This window comes from Geotrypetes seraphini, chromosome 12, assembly GCF_902459505.1.
Source record: "Geotrypetes seraphini chromosome 12, aGeoSer1.1, whole genome shotgun sequence".
Classification (NCBI taxonomy): Eukaryota; Metazoa; Chordata; class Amphibia; order Gymnophiona; family Dermophiidae; genus Geotrypetes; species Geotrypetes seraphini.
The window spans coordinates 109805371-109829696 of record NC_047095.1 but is presented as its reverse complement, the minus strand read 5'-3'; the positions used below and the strand labels follow the sequence as shown (position 1 = coordinate 109829696).

At 38.8% G+C, this 24326-nt stretch overlaps 1 pseudogene; it reads left to right on the top strand.

The window, feature by feature from the left end:
• The window catches only part of LOC117346288, a 51183-nt pseudogene extending 28626 nt beyond the window's left edge, over positions 1-22557 (top strand).
• The last annotated feature ends 1769 nt before the right edge of the window (positions 22558-24326 follow it).

Here is a 24326-nt window from a genome sequence, read left to right as displayed (position 1 = left end):
TCTTCTTACTGAAAGACGTTGTGGATACTAATATTAAACTACTTCCTTTTCACACCCTCCGAACCACATATGCTCTTCAATCCTCAGCATACTTTAAATGGATGCAGCTCCACCACTGTATTTCAAACACTTCTTCTCTTCATATTATTAATGCTCATCAGCCGACTATTCCTAACCTCGCTATGGCTCTCTTGGCAACAGGACACACGGCTTCCAAAATATATAAACTTGCTCTCATCTGGGATACTCCATCTGATAACACACTTAAGGGAATTTGGGAAAAAGATTGTGAACATCAACTAGGTAATAAAGCATGGGTGCTTCTATGGTCTAAATCTCTTCGGTCCCTTTCATCAGCTAGTACATTGCAGTCTATGTACTTTTTGTATCATAAGGCGCTATGGACCCCTCATAAATTATGTACTGCCGGTCTCCTATCCTCTAATGTTTGTTGGAATTGCAAGACTGGTCAAGGTTCATTGATTCACATGATTTTTGAATGTTCGTTTGTATTTTCTTTCTGGCAAGATGTCTGGTCTATAATGAAATCAATATTTCATTTAGATTGTCAATTATCTTTTTCTATTGTAATGTTTAAATCACATTCTATATATGTTGAATTGTTGGATTCTCAAAGAAAATTGTTTGACATATTACTCATACTTGTTCAGAAATTGATTCTCTCTCATTGGAAATCTATGAACTTACTTCATGTCCAACATTGGTGGAATTTAGTATTACAACATCATAAATTTGAAATAGCGTTCTCTGAATGTAGGGGTCAGCTTCGGTCTGCCAACTCTTGTTGGTCCCCTTTACTGACCTATTTGCAAACCTCTAATGTATGACTGTGTCTGATCTGTGCTTTCTCATAGCTTTGATTGTTTTTGTACTGCCTTGTGCCTCTGTTATGCTGGTTTTACTAAAATTAATAAAATTTTCATGGAAAAAAATAAATAAATAAAAGTACAGTAAAAACATACCCCTTCTTTTACTAAGGTGCGCTAACCAATTAGCACACGCTAAATGCTAACACGTGCATGTTAGTCTATGGACATGTTAGAGTTTAGCACGTGCTAATTCGATTAGTGCATGCTTATTGGTTAGCACACCTTAGTAAAATAAGGGATACATTTTTGTAAAGGACTTTTACTTGTACAAGTGTGCTTGTGAATCATTATTAAACCATGATGGCTAAAAGATGTTCATTAATTGAACAGGCAGGAAGTGGATTGCACAGTCTAAACCAGGAGTAGGCAATTCCAGTCCTCGAGAGCTGGAACCAGTTCAGGTTTTCAGGATATCCACAATGAATATGTATGAGATGGATTTGCATGCACTGCCTCCTTGAGTTGCAAATCTATCTCATGCATATTTATTGTGGATAACCTGAAAACCTGACCTGGCTCTGGCTCTCGAGGACTGGAATTGCCTACCACTGGTTTAAACTAAACTATACCTTAAGAATCCTCTCCATAATTACAGAGCTTGGCACTGTTTATAAGAGCTTAATGTAAGGAAGGAACAGCATAATGGGGTTGGAGGTTGAGTATAGGGAGTAAGAGAGCATTACATTTTTGTGAATAACCAATTTTTCAGATGCTTTCAGAATAGTTGGAAGGAGCCTAGATTTCGTAGTGGGGCAGTAAGGTGATTCCAAAGCTCAGTGATTCTGAAGAAGAGAGATTTCCCTAATTTCCCCACATAGAGGATACCTTTTAGCGAGGGGAAGGATAGTTTAAGTTTATGGTTGGATCTGGTGGAATCAGGACTCAATGAATTCCAAGATAGTGGAATTAGGGGAGGCAGGATGCCATGTAGGATCTTAAAAGCTAGGCAGGCGCTTTTAAAATGGAACCTAGAAATTACTGGAAGCTAGTGAATTGTGGACAGAAGTGGGGAAACGATCAAATTTGCTTTTTACGAAGATCAGCTTGGCTGCAGTGTTCTGAATCTGCTGAAGTCTTTGAAGACTTTTTTTGGTTAGACTTAAAAAATGGAGTTACAGTAGTCTAGTCTGGAAAGGATGATAGATTGTACAAGGACAGCAAAATGTTGTTGGTGGAAGCAGGATCTCATTTTCCTCAGCTTGTGGAGGCTAAAAAAGCATGACTTTACTAAGGACTTAAGATGGTCACTGAAGGAAAGAGAAGAGTTAATAATGATGCCTAGAACTTTGCCTGAGAATTCAAACTGCAGTATGGCGCCAGAAGGCAGTGAGATGAGGGTAGGTAGCTGTTCTTATTTTGGGCTGAGCCAGAGTAGTTTCATTTTGGACTTGCTCAGTTTCATTTGAACTGTGAGGGACCAGGATTGGAGTTTCGTTATGCATTCTGTTATGTTCTCAGAGAGGTTGGTGAGGTTCAAGTCTGTCTCGAGAAGGACAAGGATGTCATCAGCATATGTGTAGAGTGTTTCAAGGGAGGATAGATGGAAGAGTTTCAGGGAAGACATATAGATGTTGAAGACAATAGGGGATAGAGGTGGTCCTTGCAGGACTCTGCAAATCAGTTTCCAAGAAGAGGATGTGATGCCATTTGGGTTAACAGTGTAGGAGCGGGATCGTAAGAATTTCGAGAACCACTAAAACTGTGGAGTCAATGCCTATCTTGGAAAGTTTTTTCAATAAATTTTATTAAGATTTTTAGAATAAAAAGAATACAAAAGGGAAAAACATTATAACATGAAAAACTGTCACGTTATCATAGTCACAGACAAAAGGTGCCTAACAAGCCTTTTCCACATTTCAGTGCTACGGTAGCAGACAGCAATGTCCACATCTGGTACAGACTACATATAAAATTATAAAATTATAAAGTATAAGTCCTGATCAGGGACTACCAGTATACAACAGTACAGGAGACCATATATGATGGAATGCAGAATGGAATAGTCTGTCATTGTCTGCTATGGATTTTTCAAATTTGGCATACAAGTAAACGGTATTCCACCATTCATTAGAAGTAAGAGAGGAAAAATCCTTCCAATGTGCTAGTATAGTTTTTATAGCTATGAGTATCAAACAATGTAAAAGTTTAACACTTCCTTTATCTAAAGGGGAAGCTAACGCTATCCCACTCGTAATCACAATAGCATATGTCAAAACATCTTTAATAGGTAGAATTTCACAAATTGTGTTCCAGACTTGCGTCCAGTAGTGTTGTAGCATACCACAAGAATATAGCATATAATCCAATGTACCCACGTGAGTGGAGCATGACCAACATAAATTTTAAACTTCAGTAGATACTTTAGATAATCTATGTGGTGTCCAATATGCACGATGATATAAGTACAAAACCATTTGTTTAAGTGCAGCTGCTCTCATAACTTTAAAAGATGTAAGCCATAAGCATTGCCAACTAGGATGAGGAATTGGGAGAGAAATATCATGGGACCATATATCATAAAGTGCAGTAGGACATTTATACTTATTGTTTTTCAAGAGTTTGTACCAGTTGGATGCTTCACTTTTCTTTCCACTGAAAGCCATACACCACTCAATTATTGAAGGCTCATTGTGTGTTAGAGGTGTTTGGCATAATAAAGCTTGTATACTATGACTTAGTTGTATCCATTGATAGAATTGTGTGGGTATCAAGCCATAAGTAGAGGATAATACTTCAAAATTAGACAGTTTCTCCTCTACCATAACTTGTGAGATAGACCAAATACCTGCCTTGATCCAGGATTTCCATTTAACATTGCCTTGTATTTTCACTTGCGGGTTAAGCCAAATAGATGTGGAAATAGTAGAGTTCCATGGAGTAGTTGCTAAAGCCTCAAGTTCTTGAATAGCCACAACAGTAGATTTCAGAATCAAATGAGCACTCGTTGTAGAAGTAGAGTTTATAAAAGGCGAATATTTTAGAAAGGACTTATTGTACAAGTAATGTTCCAATTTCAACCAAGTCAGTATAGTATGAGGGGGTACATCAATGATCCATTTAGAACCTTGTCTACCTAGGAAGGCAATATGATAATCATGCATGCTAGGAAAGTTTACACCACTTTCAGATTTAGGGCATTTCAGTTTCTTTAGGGCTATACGGGGAGTTTTGTGGTTCCATAAGAAGTCAGTGAAGAGCAACTCTATCTTGTGGTATATTTTGGTATAGAGAAAGAACGGCAGCATGGATAATACATACGTAATTTTTGGGGCTAATACCATTTTTATAGTTTCCAATCTGCCCCACCAAGAAAGCTTCAGCGGTGACCATGAACCAACAGTAGTCTTGACAATCTCCAGTATGTATTCCTCATTGCGGAGTATAGTTTCCTCTAAAGATGGAGAGAAGATGACCCCTAGGTATTTTAAGCATGATGCAGAATATTTAAGACCAAGTTTGGAAATAAGATCGCTGCAAGGAAAGCCAGACAGTGGCATAACTTCGGTTTTAGTAGCGTTTAGTTTGTAGCCAGAGATGAGTGCATAATTACCAATAACATGCAGAACATGTGGTATAGATGACAAAGTAGTATAAATCATTACATCATCTGCATAAGCTGATAATTTGATTTCCAGCTCATCTAAGCGTAAACCCACAATAGCTGTTGAAGATCTTATGGCTATTAAAAGGGGTTCCAAAGCAATATTAAATAACAAAGGTGAGAGAGGGCAACCTTGCCTAGTGCCACTTGATGGATAGAAAGCCTCTGAGAAAGCATTGTTGATTCGAATTTTGGTAGAGGGGTTGGAGTAAAGGACTCGGATCATTCTGATAAACTGCTCTGGGAATCCAAACCAAGACAAGACCTGAAATAAATATGCCCATTCAACCCGATCAAACGCCTTCTCGTCATCGAGAGCCATGGCAACCATGGAGTCCTTACTCTGCTGGGCCTGAAATAGAACGTGAGAAAAGAGTCTGGTATTGTCACTGGAAAGTCTATTTTTCATGAAACCACATTGATCTTCATGGATGATATCAGGTAGTATTAAATTCAATCTATTAGCTAACAGTTTGGAATAGATCTTGGCATCCACGTTTATTAATGAGAGAGGTCTGTAGTTCTGTACTTGCAAGGGATCCTTGCCAGGTTTGGGCAGAACAATAGTAAGGGCTTCAGTAAAGGTGCCGTTTGCTTCTCCCATCTCTGCTAGTTGACCAAAATATTGAGTCAGAAAGGGAAGTATGTCATCACTAAAGGCTGTGCAAAATTCCACAGATAAGCCATCTGGGCCAGGTGTTTTATGTTTCGCCATAGATTGTAGAGCTTGTTCCACTTGAGTTATCGTGAACATTTCATTCAATATATCCAGCCTTCCAGTTGGAATAGAAGGGTGTGGTAATGAAGTCAGAAAGGAGTTAATCTGAGTCGGATCCGGCCTTTCAGTGGAGTATAATTTCATATAAAAGTCATGAAATTGTTTACATATATCTTTAGTATTCCTCAATATATCTCCATCTTCTGCCATGATAGCTGGAATATCCGTTTTCTCAGAACGTAATTTCAAATAAGTCGCAAGATGGTGACCAGATTTATTCATGCTCGTATAGTAAGTTGTAGATTTTTTAAAGATCTCCTTAGAGGCCTCAGAGCTCCATAACAGGTTCAATTCCATGCGCAGTTTCCGAAGAGTTGAAAGTTTTGAAGGGTTATTCAAGTCGTCAAGATGAGATTTTTCGGCATCTTGGATTTCAGTTTCCAAGCGTAGGATATTGGCGTGATCTGATTTGCGTTTTGCAGCAGTATAAGAGATGATGCAACCCCTAATGTAGGCCTTAAAGGCATCCCATGTAGTCTGCCAGGAAGTATCTGAAGTATTATTAATAGCAAAGTAGTTCGCAATCTGCCGTTTAATATTGATAATGAATTCCTCATCTGATAAAAGAGCAGAGTTAAATCTCCAGCATCCAGACGGTCGGTATTGAACAAAATCTGTCATAGTAATTGAAAAGGAAGCATGGTCAGATATTGAAATAGGATTAATTTGAGCAGCATCTATTTTCTGTGATAAGGAGTAGCTGACCAAAAAATAATCAATACGCGAATAAGACATATGAGGAGGTGAATAAAAAGTGTAAGAGGCGTCATCTGGATGTAGTATTTGCCATATGTCTATCAACTTCAGGTGATACATCATATCCTGAATACTGTGCCAGGATTTAGTTGGTCTGTAGGTTGACTTGGATTTTCTGTCAAGAACCTTATTCAAAATTTGATTGAAGTCACCTCCAATTATGCATGGTGTGTCACCAAGGGATGTAACCAAGTCCGATATCTCATGAAAGAAAGAAGGATCATCGACAGTAGAGGCATATATATTGATGACATTAAGAGACTGGGTACCAATGGACAGCGTAGCTCGGATCCATCTACCATTGACATCTGTGACATGTGATAATATCTTAATTTCAGCTCTGCGTCTAACTAGTATTATAACTCCATAGTGAGTATAGCGGTGGATAGGCCCATTTAGGAGAGATTTTTTTAGACTCCAATTCAGTGAGATGAGTTTCTTGGTAGAAAATAATATCCGGTTTATATTGCTCTGAGTACTGAAGAATTTTGCATCGTTTAATTGGGTTATTAAATCCTTTTACATTCAATGAAAAACAGGTTATAGGCATAACAACAGTGCACAATGATGTATATACGTAAACATAAAGTAATTTAAATCAATACTCCACTGTAGCAAGACACCAACCTCAGCAAAAGAGACCATGGAACAGAGCAAATTGTGATAAACCACTGAGCTGAGTGTAGCAATCAAGCAGGGTGCACCCATAGCATAGTGTAGTGTTATAATACTGGGAAATAGTGCATAAATTACAATATGACAGAATGGACTTCGCCTGAAGTGAAATAAAACATGTTGGCAATGTGAAGAACACTGGTACAAGCACTCATATCTGTATATTAATATCGCAGACCAGAAAAGGTTAAATGCCATAGCATAGATACTGTAGTATAAGCTCTGTAGTGGGTGAAGTACAAGTATAGGGTTAAAACAAGAGCTAAGGTAAACATATAATTTATCGATCAGGATATAGGCAATAGGACTATCAAATATAGCTATAAGAAAAGCAATAAGGGTAGCCATACACATAAGGAGGCTGAGAATGACAATAACATTCATTACAAAGATACCATAATCAAGTTTGATACAGATAGACAAGGAACAAGTCACTATGCACATATTCAGTTTGAAAAGACACTGTGAAGGTTTGGAGAACAGCATATTGTATATTCTCCTATAGTAAATCTGGAGAAAATAACTATGAATGCCACCAGCTAAAGGCAATGTATTGAAACAGATTGGAGTAACTTCAGCTAGCAACACCGCAAAGGTGGAACCACAGGTAAATGTATTCAAAAATAACTTATTACACAAACCAGCAGAAAGACAGGACACATATAAAAAAAGAAAAGACAGAGACAACCAGACCAGACACTTAGAAACACATGTTAACAGCGAAGTATAAAAAAGACCTGGAAGCTTCAAGGCACAATACTTTTGAACAGAGAGAAAAACATGACTAGCAAAAAGACTGAACAAACTCGCCATGGGAAGGCAAGCAGCAAGTGGGGAGCAAGGCAACATGAAAAGCCTGCTACATAAGTAAATTATGGTGAAGAACATCATGTTTAAAGTCTACTAAAAGAACATTACTTAAATAGTAACAGTGTCTGCAAAATGGCAGCCATTAGAGCAGAGCATGTGGTTGCTAGGCTGCACTAAGACACATGTAAAACAGAGACTGACTACTCGATGCCAGCCATACCAAGTTAAGTTTTATCAATCGCTGTCGGATGCAATTCTTCTATGTATTCAGCAAGGTCAGCCGGATTAGTGAAGTCCTTTGTTGAATTATTGAAGGTGACCCTCATACGAGCAGGATACAGGATACCGTGCTTGGCTCCCATGGCAGACAATTTGGGTCTAAAGGCAAGTAGTTGTTTCCGTTTCTTTGCTGTCTCCTTGGAAAGATCAGGAACCAAAATCAGCTTTGATCCCTCAAATAGCACAGGAGAGTCAGTGTTTGCCTTTTGTAGAATAAGTTGAACATGCGCCTGTGTCAGCATTGTAATCACGATCGGGCACGGGAACTTGCTAAGGCGTGCCACGTGTTGAGGGACCCGAAAAGCGGTATCAATTTCCAGTTTCGTCTCCGGCGGTATCTTCAGCAATTCAGGCAGTAATGCAGACAAAAACTCAGCAAGATCACAAGCCTCCCTACCTTCTGGTAAGCCCAGCAAACGGAAGCTGTTCTTTTTCGCTCTGTTCTTCTCTGCTTCCAAAGCAAGCTCGAGCTGAGCAATGCGGGAGGATTGTTTAGAGAGGAGTTTGATGGAGTCTTCGTTGGATTGCACTTTTGTTTCCAGAGTGTCGGTTCGAGTTTTAACAGAGGCAAATTCTTCATGGAGGGTGGTAAGATCCGATTTCATATCCGTGATATCTTGTTTAATATCAAGTATGAGGTTACGGATTGAACATAGTTCTTCCATAATAGAGGCCCCAGAGGCCTCGTCTGGTTGTTCGTTGCATGATTTTCGAGGAGAAGGTGGCTCTGCGTTTTTGCGCTTTCCCGGTTTTGTAGCAGACATGTTTAGACAGCGAGAAAGTAAGAATTCACACAAAAAATTGTGTGTTAATATGATGTTATTCTCGAGTTATTAATATCATAAGCTGGAGCTCTCTCACCCTGCGACCATCCCAGCCGGTGCTCACCAGCGCAACCCCCCCTATCTTGGAAAGTTGATAAATTAGAATATCATGGTGGAAAACATAAAAAGCTGCAAAAAGATTGAATTATAATAGGACAACAAGGAGAGTTCCATTGACATAGTGAGCTCAGCTGGATGCTTTTTAGCTGAGCTCCTGCACTTTGGGTCTCATCTGTCTTTAAATCTTTGTTTTTATTCACTTGAATTTGTAGAAAAGGCTATTAACACTTATCTGAATAGATAATCTTCAATTACAAATATTATGAGCTTTAAATGAGTCCTGAAGGAAAAGGAATGGGACAAACTTCAACCATTACAACTGCCTGCTGAGATGGCTGACTCAGAGCTTGTCCAGGAGATAACAGCTGCAGTAGTCAAAGATTTGGAGCTTAGGTTTTCTCACCTTCAAGTCAGTTAGCTGGGGTTGACGCTTTGATGTCTGACTTATCTAGGAGAGCAGGAGAGCTTGAGGTAGGAGTTACTGAAATTGAGGACACAGCTACGGAGGTGAATGGTACATTAGCTATTTTGAAAGAACAGATCAAATTACAGGAACTCAAGCTAGAACAAATTGAAAATTATTCATGAAGAGATAACATCTGGATTCCTGAGTCAGTGTCAGAAACTCACTTACTGTTTCAGTTGGAGGATTGGTTTAAAAAAACCTGCCGCTTCCATCAGATACTGGCCCTCTCCGTTTAGAACGGGTAAACCGGGTGGGTATTAAACAAGATAACCATCAAAGGCCACGAATAATCATAGCTAAAGTGCATAATTATGCACATAAAGTGACATTATTTCAGCAATATCGCCAATGTAAAGAGACACTAACTTTTGATGGAGCTCAAATTAGACTGTTTCAAGATTACTCTGCTTCATAATCAGAGAAACATCAGCAGTTTTCCCCTATTTGTGCTGATTTAGTGAAAAGAAAAATGCGATTCATTCTGGCATATCCTGCAACATTATTCATTTTTACAAACACTGGCTGGAAATCATTCACATCTGTTTTGGAGGCAAATAATTATATACGACTGTTGTCACAGGTACTTCAACAATTTGATGCCTATCGGATCTTGAAAATTCATATTGTCATTATATGATGTTGATAAGTTATTTTGTAATAGGTTCTGTTCATATAATGTCTTGTTTTGTTTTTTCATTAAGGTGGTTTGTGCATATTGGGTGATGGAGGCTGTGATGGAGCATTTCAAAGTTTAATATACTTTATAGTTTTTTCTTTTGTCTATGTAGGGGTGTTACTGTTGATATGGGGGGCGTGAATATCTTATGTTTCCTGATTTCTAACATTTAAATATTAAAAAGTAAACAATAATAAAAACTACATGAAGACAGAGGAAACTATTATTGATAAGACTTAGAAAGTAATTCAGGAAAGAAGAGGGAAAAAATTTTTAAGTCATGATAAAGAATGGCAAAGATGGTAAGCAGAGAGGAAAATTCAAAATTCAAAATGATATGAAGAATGGAAAAGAAATGAGATGCAATTTATGCTTTCTGCCTTCCTGATCTACACTGAGAAGATTCCATGTGAATGTTCTGTCTATCTGTAGCATGACGCAGGAGACTTGTTGACAATCGACCTAGTTCTTCCACAGGATAATTGCTATCAGTCTGGATAATATTAGAAGAGGAAATAAATGAGATGGAATTTGTGCTTTCTATCTTCTTAATCTGCACTGAGAAGATTATATGTGAATGCTCAGCCTCTCTGTATCATGACATAGGAGACTTTTTATCAGTCTTGATATTAGAAGAGGAAATAAATCTTTAAAGATATGAGAAAGAGTGGCAAAAATGGGAAAAAGTGGAAGGTGAAGAAATAATGAAGGCAAGAAGGGGTGAAAACTTAAAAGTTCAAAAACAAATATTGAAGAAATGAGATACATTTTGTGCTTTTTGCCTTCTTGATCTACTTTGAGATAGACAAGTAAATCTACATTTAGTCCATCTGACATTCTAAGTAACATCTCAGTTCAAGAAAGAATATAAAATAATTTTAAAAATATGAGAAATAGAAACGGGAAACATCTGATATTTATACATCTTGATGCTTGTACACCTTAAACATTTTTAAATTAAATTTTTATAAAAATACAGATGCTAATATTGAATATGTGGGAATGCTTCGTTGTAGTGTCTGTTGCTTTGTTTGTATCGCCCTGATTGGAAAAGAAAATAAAAATAAATAGTGAAAGAATCCTATTAAAGCAAAATTTAATATATAATAAAATAAAATAAAATGCATATAGCTTATATATTTCTATACATATATCAATTGATTTATTATTTAATCTTCTTATTAGTACAATATTGATTTTTATATGTGCTCATTATAACATAAATTATTATAATAAATGATTTATAAAGATTAAAGAAAAAAAATTGATTGCACATGCCTATATAAAGAAAATCAAATTAGTTTTATAAAAAGTTTATTGATTTTATATATATATATATAGAGAGAGAGAGAGAGAGAGAGAGTACTGCTCTGGTTGTTAGATCTGGTGATTTTATCTGCGTAGAAGTTCTGTCTTGCTTTTTTCAGAACTGTATTGTAGAACTTGATGTTGGCCCTCCAGGACTGTCTGTCGAAAGGGGATTTAGATTTTCTCCATTTGCACTCCAGAGCTCGACATTTCTGCTTTAGTTCTCTGTGATAGGGAAGAAACCAAGGGGCCTTACGGGAGTAGGAGATGGTTTTAGTGGAAAGAGGGGCGAGGGAGTGGTAAGTGGACTGGGAAAGTTTGACCTTTCGATCTTTGGACACTATCACCACAAGGTCCCTCTCCCCGTCAGTACATATCAGCTTCTCACCTCCCAGCATATACGGTTCCTTCCAATTATTAATCCCCAAATGCATTACTCTGCATTTCTTTGCATTGAATTTTAGTTGCCAGGCATTAGACCATTCCTCTAACTTTTGCAGATCGTTTTTCATATTTTCCACTCCTTCTTCGATGTCTACTCTGTTACAAATCTTGGTATCATCTGCAACAAGGCACACTTTTTCTTCTAACCCTTCAGCAATGTCACTCACAAAAATATTGAATATGATCGGCCACAGCACCAAACCCTGATGGACTCCACTACTCACCTTTCCTTCCTCCGAGCGACTTCCATTAACCACCACCCTCTGGTGTCTGTCTGACAGCCAGTTTCTGACCCAGTTCATCACTTTGGGTCCTAACTTCAGCCCTTCAAGTTTGTTCAACAGCCTCCTATGAGAAACCATATCAAAAACTTTGCTGAAATCTATGTAAATTAAATCTAGCATATGTCCTCGATTCAGCTCTCCGGTCAACCAATCAAAAAATTCAATCAGTTTCATTTGGCATGATTTACCTTTTTTAAAGCCATGTTGCCTCAGATCCTGTAACCCATTAGATTCAAGGAAGTGCACTATCCTTTCTTTCAACAACACTTCCATTATTTTTCCAACAATCAAAATGAGGCTCACCGGCCTGTAGTTTACCACTTCATCCCTCTGACCACTTTTGTGAATAGGGACCACATCCGTTCTCCTCCAATACCCGGGAACCACTCCCGTTTACAGAGATTTGTTGAACAAGTCTTTAATAGGACCCGCCAGACCCTCTCTGAGCTCCCTCAGTATTCTGGGATGGAACCCGTCTGGTCCCATCGCTTTGTCCACCTTCAGTTTTTCAAGTTTCTCATAAACACTCTCCTCCATGAACAACGCAGAATCTACTCCATTTTCTCATGTAACTTTGGCAGACAATCTCGGTCCTTCTCCAGGATTTTCTTCTGTGAACACAGAACAGAAGTATTTGTTTAGCACATTTACTTTTCCCTCATCACTCTCCACATATATGTTTCCAGCATCTTTTAGTTTAGCGATGCTCACTCCGAAGTCATCTCTCCTACAGTGATAGTGTCAGTAGGCTGTTATACCTGCTGTATGTCTAGTTGTAGGCCGGCCCACCTCCCACCGTTTCCCCTCCTCTAAAAACTTCTATTTTTGTTCTATGTGTTTAGAGGCAGGGGAAAGGCCTAAGCTGGTTTTAGATACGTCCAAGTACCCATTTAGGCCACTTTTTAGACTTTTTTTTTTAAATTATGAGCCCCATATTGTCTAAATTTCTCCACAAGGTTTCTTTTTCCTGCTGTAGTAATATGTAGCCCATCAGTGCAATATAGCTTCTTGTCCTTCCATGTATTTCCCCATCTCCTATGTACCTAAATCCTTCTTAATGACACCAGTCTTTGAGCCACCTAGTAAAGTCCTCTGTGTTTTTCACTCTTTGCTCTCCCTTTCCATATGCAGGCAGTATTTCAGAAAAAGCTAAAGTCTTTACAAAAGGTTTCACGCCCTCACCAAGCTCCCGAAAAGCTTTCGGTGCTGCAAGTATGGAGTTGTTGGCCAGGTCATTTGTTCCCAGATGGATAACAACATCAGTGTTAAAATTCTTAGTTTCTTCCTTAATTATAGTCAATATTTGCCTGGAACTCCTGGTAGCCGAGGATCATGGAAGACATTTCACTATTTTGGTCTCCTCGCCTTGTGTTCCAAGATTAATGCCTCTGATGATGGAATCCCCCAACAGTAATAGTTTTCTGTTTTGGGCTTTTTTATTTGTGCTTAGGGTGTGCTTGTTCTCTTGAGTTACCTTCATTGGTTCCAGTCCCACCTCCCTTGTTTTCTTGAGTATTGCAGTGCACTAGTGGAGCGAAGGAATTATGTAGAGGTAATATTTGTGAAGGTGGATGTTTCTGTGTTATATGTCGCAGTCTTCCTGAGCCTAATATGACCCATTTATTCCTTGGCTGTTTTATTCTTTGAGGTAGAGGTGGTAAGTTGGTATGATTTTGTGGAGCGATGGAAGCTGCTTTAATTGTATTCAATTCCTGTTTAAGTTTGCAGAGCTCCTCCTTAATACTAGCAAGTTGAAGACAGATGGGGCAAGCCTTAAGCCTCCAATTAGTGTGTCTTGGAATTAAAGCACCACAGTGATTGCATAGAATAAAGGTCATCTTGATTGGTTGTGAAATGACTTGATTTGAGTAGTCCTGAATATTTGGGTCTCTATATATGAGCAGTGATCCCTGGGGTGGATGGGACTATAAGTCTTACCCTGATTCCTATGAAGAGGTACAGGAAATTAGATTTAACACAGGAAAAAGAAGCGTTTATTTTTTTTTAGTAAGAAACACAGAAGAGAAGAAGAGAAATTAAGCAGATATAATGCTGAAAAACAGTGAAAAGAGCAGAATATGAAATTCTGAGTAACTTAGCTTTTAGAAGTTCACAGGGAAGTCTTGTTCACAGCACTGTCCCAAAGTTAATGCTACTGGGCTTGAAAGAACATTGGTCTGACCCAGTAAGGCTATTCTTATGTTCTTATGTCTCAAGTAATTCATATTTTTTTTCTCAATCATTAGATACCACCACAGTCCAGATGTAGCCTGAGTTGCCTTCCTGGGTTCAGGAAATTAACCAGAGAGGGAGAGCCCATTTGCTGCTATGAATGTATCCCCTGTCCAGAGGGAGAGATCTCCATCCATACTGGTGAGAGATTTCATGTTATAATGTGTCATGATCTTGGGCACTTTTTATTTACTTTCAGGCTTATATTCAGTCTTTATTGAAGATTCAACATAGGCCAGCGAAAAGATATGCACTCCTGCTTTTGCAAAAACTTTGAACAAAGCAACAGAGAAATTCTACTCTGCACAAGTCCCGGGGAATTCAAAGAAGAAGCAGAGTGAGCCTGGTCTTCAAATTAAATCACACTTTAATAGCCCATGCCGGGGAATTCAAAGAAGAAGCAGAGTGAGCCTGGTCTTCAAATTAAATCACACTTTAATAGCCCATGTCGAGTCCACTGCATGTTTAGATGACATTCTGTATATTCTACATTGGTTGCTGTTAAACTGTGGTTTGATTGAAGACCAGGATCATTCTGCTTCTTCTTTGGTTTTCAAAAACTTTCCTAGAATTGAGAAGGTCCTGATCTGGACATCTATCTTGAAATCTCAGTGGTCTATATAAAATGGGTTTTCGTATGCCCTAGTTGGAATACCCTATGTCTAATCTAAAAATATGAACTGGATATCACTAGCAAAACTAATCACATTCCTATTGTGTAAGATATATGGAATCTTTGGAAAGCACTCATACATTGTAAATGAAAGCAGATAAAGACCTGAAAAGTCCATCCAGTTTCCCCAATAGTTAAAAGCATTATAAATTCATGATTAAAATAAATTGCATTTTTCTTTGATATTTCTGGACCATTGACTGTAGAAGTCTACCCAGTACTATCTTTATTTTATTTATTCAATTTTCTATACTATTCTCCCAGGGGAGCTCCGAATGGCTTACATGAATTAATTGAGGAACTCAAGCATTTATCCCTGTCTATCCTGGTGGGCTCACAATCTATCTAATGTACCTGAGGCAAAGGGGGATCAGGTGACACATCCATTGTCACAAAGAGCAGTGTAGGTTTGAACCCACAAAGTCATGGTGCCAAGGCTGCAGTTGCAACTACTGCACCACACTCTCAGACATAGTATGGTAAACATTGTCTGACAAAATAGCAAAACCTAGTTAACAAAGCATGGTAGAAACATAATATGACAAAACATGGTATGGTGAGACAGCATGGTGAGCATATTTCAGCAAAACATAGCACGGTAAACACAGTATCACAAAGCATGGCTAATATAGTATGATACAATTTGGAAAAAATTGTAGAGCAAATGTGCCTGATGAAAGGTAGCATAGAAGACAAGGAATGGCAAACCTTAAATGGCAAACATGGCATATAGTATAGTAGGACAAAGATGGTGAATAGTATGTTATAGAGTGGTAGAATATTAAATGACAGAACAAGGTATGATAGGTTGAATTACATCAGCATTTGAGATTCGAGACAAAGGAAGGTCAGGGCCCTTTGTCAGAAGATCTGCGAAGTTGGATAGATGTACTCTCTTAAAGGGCCAGGGGAAGAGGTGAGCTTTTATTGCCTTCCTGCAATTCCGTAGACCTTCTAGTGATCTAATGTATATAGGTATTTTGTTCTAGGGGTGCAGCAAAAACTTTCCTGGGCATTCTCAAAGTGAAGGGTGCTGTCGGTCCAGAGGAAGGCTACTAAAATGGTATGTGGTCTTCATCATAAGATGTATGGCGACAGACTTAAAGATCTCAATCTGTATACTTTGGAGGAAAGGTGGGAGAGGGGAGATATGATAGAGATGTTTAAATACCTATGTAATGTAAATGCACATGAGTTGAGTCTCTTTCACTTGAAAGGAAACTGCAATCAGAAGGCTTAGGATGAACTTAAGAGGTGATAGGCCCACAGTAATCTGAGAAAATACTTTTTTACGGAAAGAGTGGTAGATGCATGGAACAGTCACCCAGAAGAGGTGGTGGAGACAGAGACTGTGGCTGAATTCAAAAGGGCTTGGAATAGGCACGTGCGATATCTCGGAGAGAGAAAGTGATAATGGGCAGACTAGATGGTCCATTTGGCTTCTATCTGCCATCATTTTTCTATGTTTCTATATAATTGCTTTTCCTCTTGCAAGCGAAGTAGTGAGTTTGGGGCAATGGGTAGAATTTTGGAGGCCCTATAGGCTGGTACCATGTTCTATAAGCGTTTGTAGACCATTACTAGAACTTTATATATATATCATTTGTCAATCAGCAGCCAGTGGGCAGAACGCAATGTCAGGGTGATTGGGTCTCATTTGCAGAGATTCTTTAGGAGTTGGATGGAAGCAATTTGCAATCATTGTAGTTGATGGAGGATTTTTTAGTGATCCCATTTAGGAGTGCATTCCAGTGGCCCATAACGGAGAGGATGAAGGCATAGAGTAGCTGAGAGAAGTCTGGTTCTGTGAAGTATCTTCTGATATTTTCCATAGCTGCCAGAAGTAGTAAAATGAAGCAGGTACTATATGGGAGATATGGTCAGAGAGTGAAAGATTGCCATCAAGGATCACCCCTAGGCTACATACTTTGCCCTTGGTCATCAAGGTGGCTAATTTCCAAGAGATTAATGAGCAGGCGAGTTTGGAGTTCCTCTCCATATCCAGAGAAACTTATTTTTTGCCACATTTTTTTGCATCTTATTTTGGATCATCCAGTCTTTTATTTCTGAGAGGCAGTTATGCAGTTTGGAGACTTGAGCATCTTGGTTTGAGCCTTGCAGTAGGGACAGTTGTCAACGGAAAATGAGTGGAACTTTATTTGGTATTTTAAGGTGATGTTTATCATTGATTTGATGTAGAGGTTGAATAGCAGAGGGGAAAGGAGGGTGCTCTGAGGTACTCCATATTTTATTGGTTTAGGTTGTGATAGAGTACCGCAAGGTAAAGGCGGAATAAAAATCACTAATGTAATGAAATGTAATAGAGTATATGTTAGTAGTACACTTTGGGTACTATGGCTCAGGAATGATGAGAACCATTGGAGTGCTCAATTTTTGATTACAATATTTGCAAGTCTGGTGAGGAGGCAGGGGTGATTGTTGGTATTGAGGTGGAGTGATCAATGGTACTGAAGGCAGCATTGAGGTCTAGAAGGATCAGTAGCCCATCATTTCCTTTGTCTAGTATGTTCCATCAGTCATCAATAATGTCCGCTAGGACTGTTTCTTTGCTATGAAATTTTCTGAACCTAGCTTGGTAAGGGGAGAGGGCATTCTGTCTGTCAACAAAGGCCTGGGGTTCTGATAGTATGGTCTTGTAATGAAGTTCGCTAGTGTTCTGGTTGTGATAGTTTATAAAGTTGTGGTAGTTTCTAAAGTTGAAGTCATCAAGGATGGTGATTCATTGGTGGGAGATAACTAACTTGATGATGACTGGAGGAAAAGTCCATAGTCTGTTATTGAGAAAGACATGGGGAAAGCTACTGCTTGCCTTGGATCAATAGCATGGAATGTTGCTACTCCTTGAGTTTTGGCCAAGTACTAGGGTCCTGGCTTGACCACCGTGAGAACGGGCTACTGGGCTTGATGGACCATTATACTAACCAGTAAGGCTATTCTTATGTTCTTATGACTGTTGTGAAATCATCTAGGGCATTCATGGGAAGCTTGGGGCTCTATAGATCAGGGAAAAGGTGTGGCTTCTGGTATGACCAGTGGAGAAGGTGAGGCATTCAATGCCATTTAGTGTGATAAGGTCTATCAGTCTTGGTATGATGTTTTTATTTTAAAATGACTGCTACTCCTCATCCTTTTTTTCTGTATGAGAGCATGCTAAGGCTTCATAGCCTGGGACGCATGTCATGCCTAATGTGACTGCATCATTATCTTTAAGCCAGCTTTCAGTTATCAGGATGTAGACCTTAAACGTCTGCTAGCACTATCCTAATTTTTCAAATTACTGGAGCTCCTCATGAAGCTCTCCCCAACCTATCTGTAACCAAATTGTCTATGGATCTTGTAACCCAATAGAGTCTAGGAAATTCACTATATTTTTCCTTCAGCAACACTTCCATTATTTTTCCAGTAAGGCTTATTTTCTTGTAGTTTCCTGCATCATCTTTGTGACCACTTTTGTGAAGAGAGATTTCATTCACTTTTCTCCAATCCAAACCCTACACAACCACCAACAACACCCCTCCCCCCTCAGCTATCCTCTTAGCAGAACACTTCAAGAACAAAATTACCAATGCCAGAGCCACCCTCAATCTTACCCCACCCCATCAAAACGCAATCACAATTCACCTCTCAGAAAAAGAGTCAACTGCAGCAGACAGAACATGGTCTCAGTTCCCCAACATACAATGGTCCGAACTCAATAAACTCTACAAAAAATACAGCCATGCCTCCTGTGACCTCAACCACTGCCCTTCATATCTCCTACCTCCAGTGTAAAATTCTGTACCATCCTTCTACAATGGATTCAATCCACGCTCACAGATGGCATTTTCCCTACTGACCTCAGCAAAATCGTCATCACCCCAATCCAAAAAGACCCAAAAGAACCACCAGACCACCCATCCAACTTCAGACCTATTGCCTCAATACCGCTATACCTCAAAATTACAGAAGGCCTAGTAGCCAAACTCCTCACCAACTACCTAGATGACCATAACCTACTCCACCCCATGCAATCAGGCTTCAGAACTAACTTCAGCACAGAGACACTTCTAGGCTCCCTAATGGACACAATCAGACAACACCTTAGCACAGGGAGAAAAATGCTTCTCATACAACTGGACCTAACTGCAGCATTCGACCTAGTTGATCACAACATCCTTCTACAGATCATGGATGCAATAGTTATCTAAGATAAAGTATACTCTTGGTTTGAAGGCTTCCTAAAATCCAGAACCTACAGTGTAAAATAAAAAAAATAAAAAAAATCAGAACCTTGGTCAAACCCCTGCGGCGTACCACAAGGATCCCCACTATCCCCTACCCTCTTCAACCTATACACTGCTTCTCTAGGAACACATCTGGACAATCTAGGCATAACCACCTATAGTTATGCAGATGACATTACCATCCTCATACCATATGATCAGCCTAAACCCACCATAACAAACACACTACACCAAACACTAGAAACAGTCACGACCTGGATGAAAGATCACAAACTTAAACTCAACCTAGACAAAACCAAATTCATCCTCCTCGAAAATGACAAAGTCCAAACCATAACCAATTTAGAACTCAACTCAATCAACTATCTAATACAAACCATCATAAAACTACTTGGCATGACCATAGACAGATGCAGCACCATGTAACCGCAAATAAATAAAACAATACAGAAATTCTTCGCAATCATGAGAAATCTGAGACTAGTCCGGAAATTCTTTGAAAGAACACAATTCCAACTTATAGTACAATCCGTAATTCTAGGTCTGCTGGACTACTACAACATCCTCTTCCTTCCATGCCTTGTTACTATGACTAGACAACTTCAAACAATCCAAAATACAGCTTTGAGACTCATCTACTCATTGAGAAAACATGACCATTTTCACAGAAGCTACATCAACTCACATTGGCTACCAATCCAAGAAAGAATACAATTTAAATTCTACTGCATGTTATTTAAAACCCTAAATGGAGACAGCCCATCTTACCTGAACAACCGCCTCATCCAAGCATCCACTGCCAGACACAGAAAAACACACTCCCCATTCATACCTCCCCCGATCAAGGAAGTAAAACGATCAAAAGTACACAACGGCCTCCTAGCCACTTAAGCCACAAGACTGGACAACCAGATCTCCAACCTTCTGACGACCACCCCAGACTACAAGACATTCAGAAAAGAAATAAAAACTATACTTTTCAAGAAATTCCTGAAGCAGCCATAACATCACGCACTCTTAATAACTCTAAAATTGACACTTGATCTACTCTTTACTTCACTAGTAACAATAGTGCTTCCATTGTTACCCCCTTTTAATTCTTTTGCAAGCCGCCTTACCCTTAACAACCCGAGAAATGTTAAAAGATCTATTACTTACCTCTCTAGTTAATCAATAGTTCTCCCATTGTAACCCCCGTTTTATTAATCTTTTGTAAGCCGCTTTGAACCTCAAGGTAATGACGGAATAGAAATCCCTAATGTAATGTAATGTAATAATTTGTTTCCAGGTGGATAATGCCATCAGAATTATAGTATTTGTCTGGCACTCCTGGTAGTTGAGGATTCTGGAAGGCATTTTATCAGAAATATTGAGATCCAACTGACTAATACCTTGGAATTTCTCAGAGTAATCCTTGACCCTGATCTAAAATGAAAAACCATCTCCCTCATGTACTTAAGAAAATCTTTTTGAACTGAAAATTATCAAACCCCTGAAGTGAGTATTATCTGATGAGAATTTCAGACTTGTTGTCCAAAGCACCATCATACCTCTCTTTGACTAATGCAATGCTTACTAATGGGAGTTCCCCCAAACACCCAAAAACTCTGCAATCTGTACAAATTACTGTAGCCGGGTTGATTCATAATATCCCATGACATGAGCATATCACACCAACATTGATGTATTTATACTGTTTGCCAATAGAGTATTGCATCTGATATACAGTGAAACAGTGATTCTGGTTGTCAAAGCATGATGGGTATGTTATCTCCTTTACTGGCATCCACACTATATAGCCATCAACCTACTCGACCACTATAGTCCTCAAAAACTAACTTCTTTGACATACCCTCCACTGAAAAAAATCCACCTTGAAGAATGCAGGAACTCTATTTTTTTACATTAAGGGTCCCCAGAGGTAGAACCTGCTCTCAGAACAAATTCAGTTGATATCTTAAGGCATTTAGAACCTCAGTGAAAATATATCTATTTAAAGATGCCTATACCACCTATTCATTGGTGATGGAAAATCACTAAGCAGAAATGAAGGGTTAGGCTATAGAGCTAGAACCTTAACCTGAGAGTTGAAATTACTTAGCTAATTGTACTTTGTCTTGTCTCTAATGTGATTATATTCCTTTATATCTCATCCCACCCTATACTTGTTACCCCTGAAAATTTTATTTCCCATCTTAAATTATATATGTAGTACTGTAATCTACCTAGAAACTTACTGATTGCATGGAATATAAATCCTTCAAATAAATACAATTTTGGGCTCCTTCACCTTTGTTCCAAATTTAATGCCTCCAATGATGGAATCCCCTAGCAGGAATAATTTCCCGATCTGAGATTTTTATTTGTGCACTGGGGTGCTTTTTTCAATACATTTCAAGTACCTCTTAGAGATACAGTACATGATTGCATAAGCAGTAAGCTCATTGTCTATTACACGTTTAATATTTCTGCAGTCTCTCATTCTGAAACATGCCTTATAATAATGAAAAGTGTTCATTTGCTGTTCATTTGCTGTCATATAACTGATGCTATTTATGACATAATAGGATAATATTTTTTCATTCTCAGATATGGACACCTGTACAAAATGCCCAGAGGACCAATGGCCCAATCAAAAGAGAGATGCCTGCATCCCAAAAGTGATAATTTTCCTATCTTATGAAGAACCTGTGGGGTTAACGTTGACTTTCATTTGTCTTTTCTTATTTCTCATTAATGTTGTTATTTTGGGGCTCTTCATTCATTACAAAGACACCCCGATAGTGAAAGCCAACAACCGGGAACTCAGTTACATTCTTCTCATCTCCCTCATGCTCTGCTTCCTCTGCTCCTTGGTATTCATTGGCCATCCTGACAAATTGACTTGTATCCTCCGACAGATTGCCTTTGGGATCATGTTCTCCATTGCTCTCTCCTCCATATTGGCAAAGACCATCACTGTAGTCCTGGCCTTTCATGCCACCAAACCTGGAAGCAAGCTTCGAAAATGGATGGGTACCAGGATTTCAGTTTCTATAGTCCTTTCCTGTTCCCTTATTCAAACTGCTGTGTGTCTTGTCTGGTTGAGCACTGTTCCTCCATTCCCATATCTTAATATGAGATCAGAAATTGGAACAATATTAATTGAATGTAATGAAGGTTCAATAGTTGCATTTTATTGTGTTCTGGGTTACCTGGGCTTTTTGGCTGGCATCAGCTTCATCGTAGCTTTCCTAGCAAGGAATCTACCTGACAGGTTCAATGAGGCCAAGTACATCACTTTCAGCATGCTGGTGTTTTGCAATGTCTGGATCTCTTTCATCCCAACATATCTGAGCACTAAGGGCAAATATATGGTAGCGGTGGAAGTATTTGCTATCCTGGCCTCCAGTGCTGGACTTTTGGGCTGTATCTTTTTCCCTAAGTGCTATATTATTCTGCTAAGACCTGAAAGGAACAGTAGAAAACGCATATGAAAAAAATTAAATTATTATTATTTGAGTAAAGGATGGCTTAATTTAATATCAGGTATCAGTGATTGGACATGTCAAAGGTAAATTTCCTTTTTATACCTAGAACCTTTATCGTTGGTTGAGGTCATCCTAAATTTCATTATTTTATTATAACTAAGGCCGTGATACTGCCATGGAATTGAATGAACTTTGGTGTTTATTATATTATATACAATTCCAATGTAAAATTTAAGTAATTATTATAGTTATTAATAAAGTTGCTGGTGATACTTTTTATTGGAATAAATTTACATATGTACACATAGATCGCATTATTATTTAAATTTACATACACAAAAGGTGCATAAATTTATGAACATAAGAACAAAAGTGCTGCCATATTCGGACAGAATGTACATCCGTTAAACCCAGTATCATATTTCCAAGAGTGGCCAATCTGAGTCACAAATACCTGGGAAGATCCCAAAAGAGAAAACAGATTTTATGCTACTTTTCCTGGAAAACACATTCCCATACTGTACCATACAGTTTCTTAAATCCTGCAAATTTCAACAAGGATTCAATGTGTTCAAAATAAAGATTCTTAAAGTATTAAGTCCCTCTTTTACAAAGGCATGCTAAGTGTTTTAGCATGGATTTAGTTCGCGCTAAATCAATATTTGCGCTAACCACTAACACATTCGTAGGCTAACATGCACCCATGCTAAAAATCTTAGTGCACCGATCTAAAAAAGGAGGTAAATATGGTCAACAGTTGATGGATTAAAGATCGAAAAAGTATGTTCTGTTCATCTCAAAGAACTTGGACATTTCTGAAGCAAATACTTGCAACATACCATTAACCCCCCTTTTACAAAGCTGCAAAAGCAGTTTTTAGCTCCGGCCAGTGCGCTGAATACTTTGCACCGATCCGATGCACATAGAGCTGCCATGAGCATCAGAGCAGCGCACATCATTCGGCATGCAGCTGGCACTAAAAACCACTTTCACGGTTTTGTTAAAAAGGGGGCGGGGAATATTTTAAAGCCATACTTTGTGCTGGTCTGCATTTGTTGACAGTTTTACACAGAGTAAGAAAGGAAATGTTAAAATGTTTAATGACACTTTAATGTGCTGTGGCTTATTTTACTGCTATTTGTTCAGCTGGTAAAGTTATACAGGGTGGGCCATGGAATAGTAGCCCGCCTCCAATACCGGCGCCAGAAAGATGGTGTTCTCCCTGGAACAGCAAATAGTGATTGTGGAAGGCTATGTGCCAGGAACAAAACCACCAGCTAAGCGTTGTATTCAGAGTCTGGTTTGGAAATGGCTCGTTTATCTCGCCATACTATCGCCAGAAGCGGGCTACTTTTCCGTGGCCCTCCCTGTATATATCAACTTTGGTTTGAACTGAGGTAGACATGGAATTGGAATCTAATCTAATCTAATCCTTAGGTTTGTATACCGCATCATCTCCACGTTCGTAGAGCTCGACGCGGTTTACAGTAGGAGAAATAGGAAGGAACTACAACAGAGGGTTAGAGGTAGAAGTGGGAAGAAAATTTACAGGACTTGGGATGCCAAGATATAAGAGATTCCTTGATTCCTAAGTTGGCGGGAGACTTACATTTTTTTGAGAAAAGCCAGGTTTTCAGATGTTTGCGGAAAACTTGGAATCTCTATAAAGAGGAGTATAATGTGACAAGTTTTTTGCTCATTTTCTTAGAGCTCCTTTTACATAGGTGCGCTAAACGTTTTAGCGCACTATAAATATTAGCACACGCTAACCACGAGCTAAACGCTAATGCATGCATGTTAGTCTATGGACGCGTTAGCCTTTAGCACACACGTAAAAATGCTTAGTGCACCTTTGT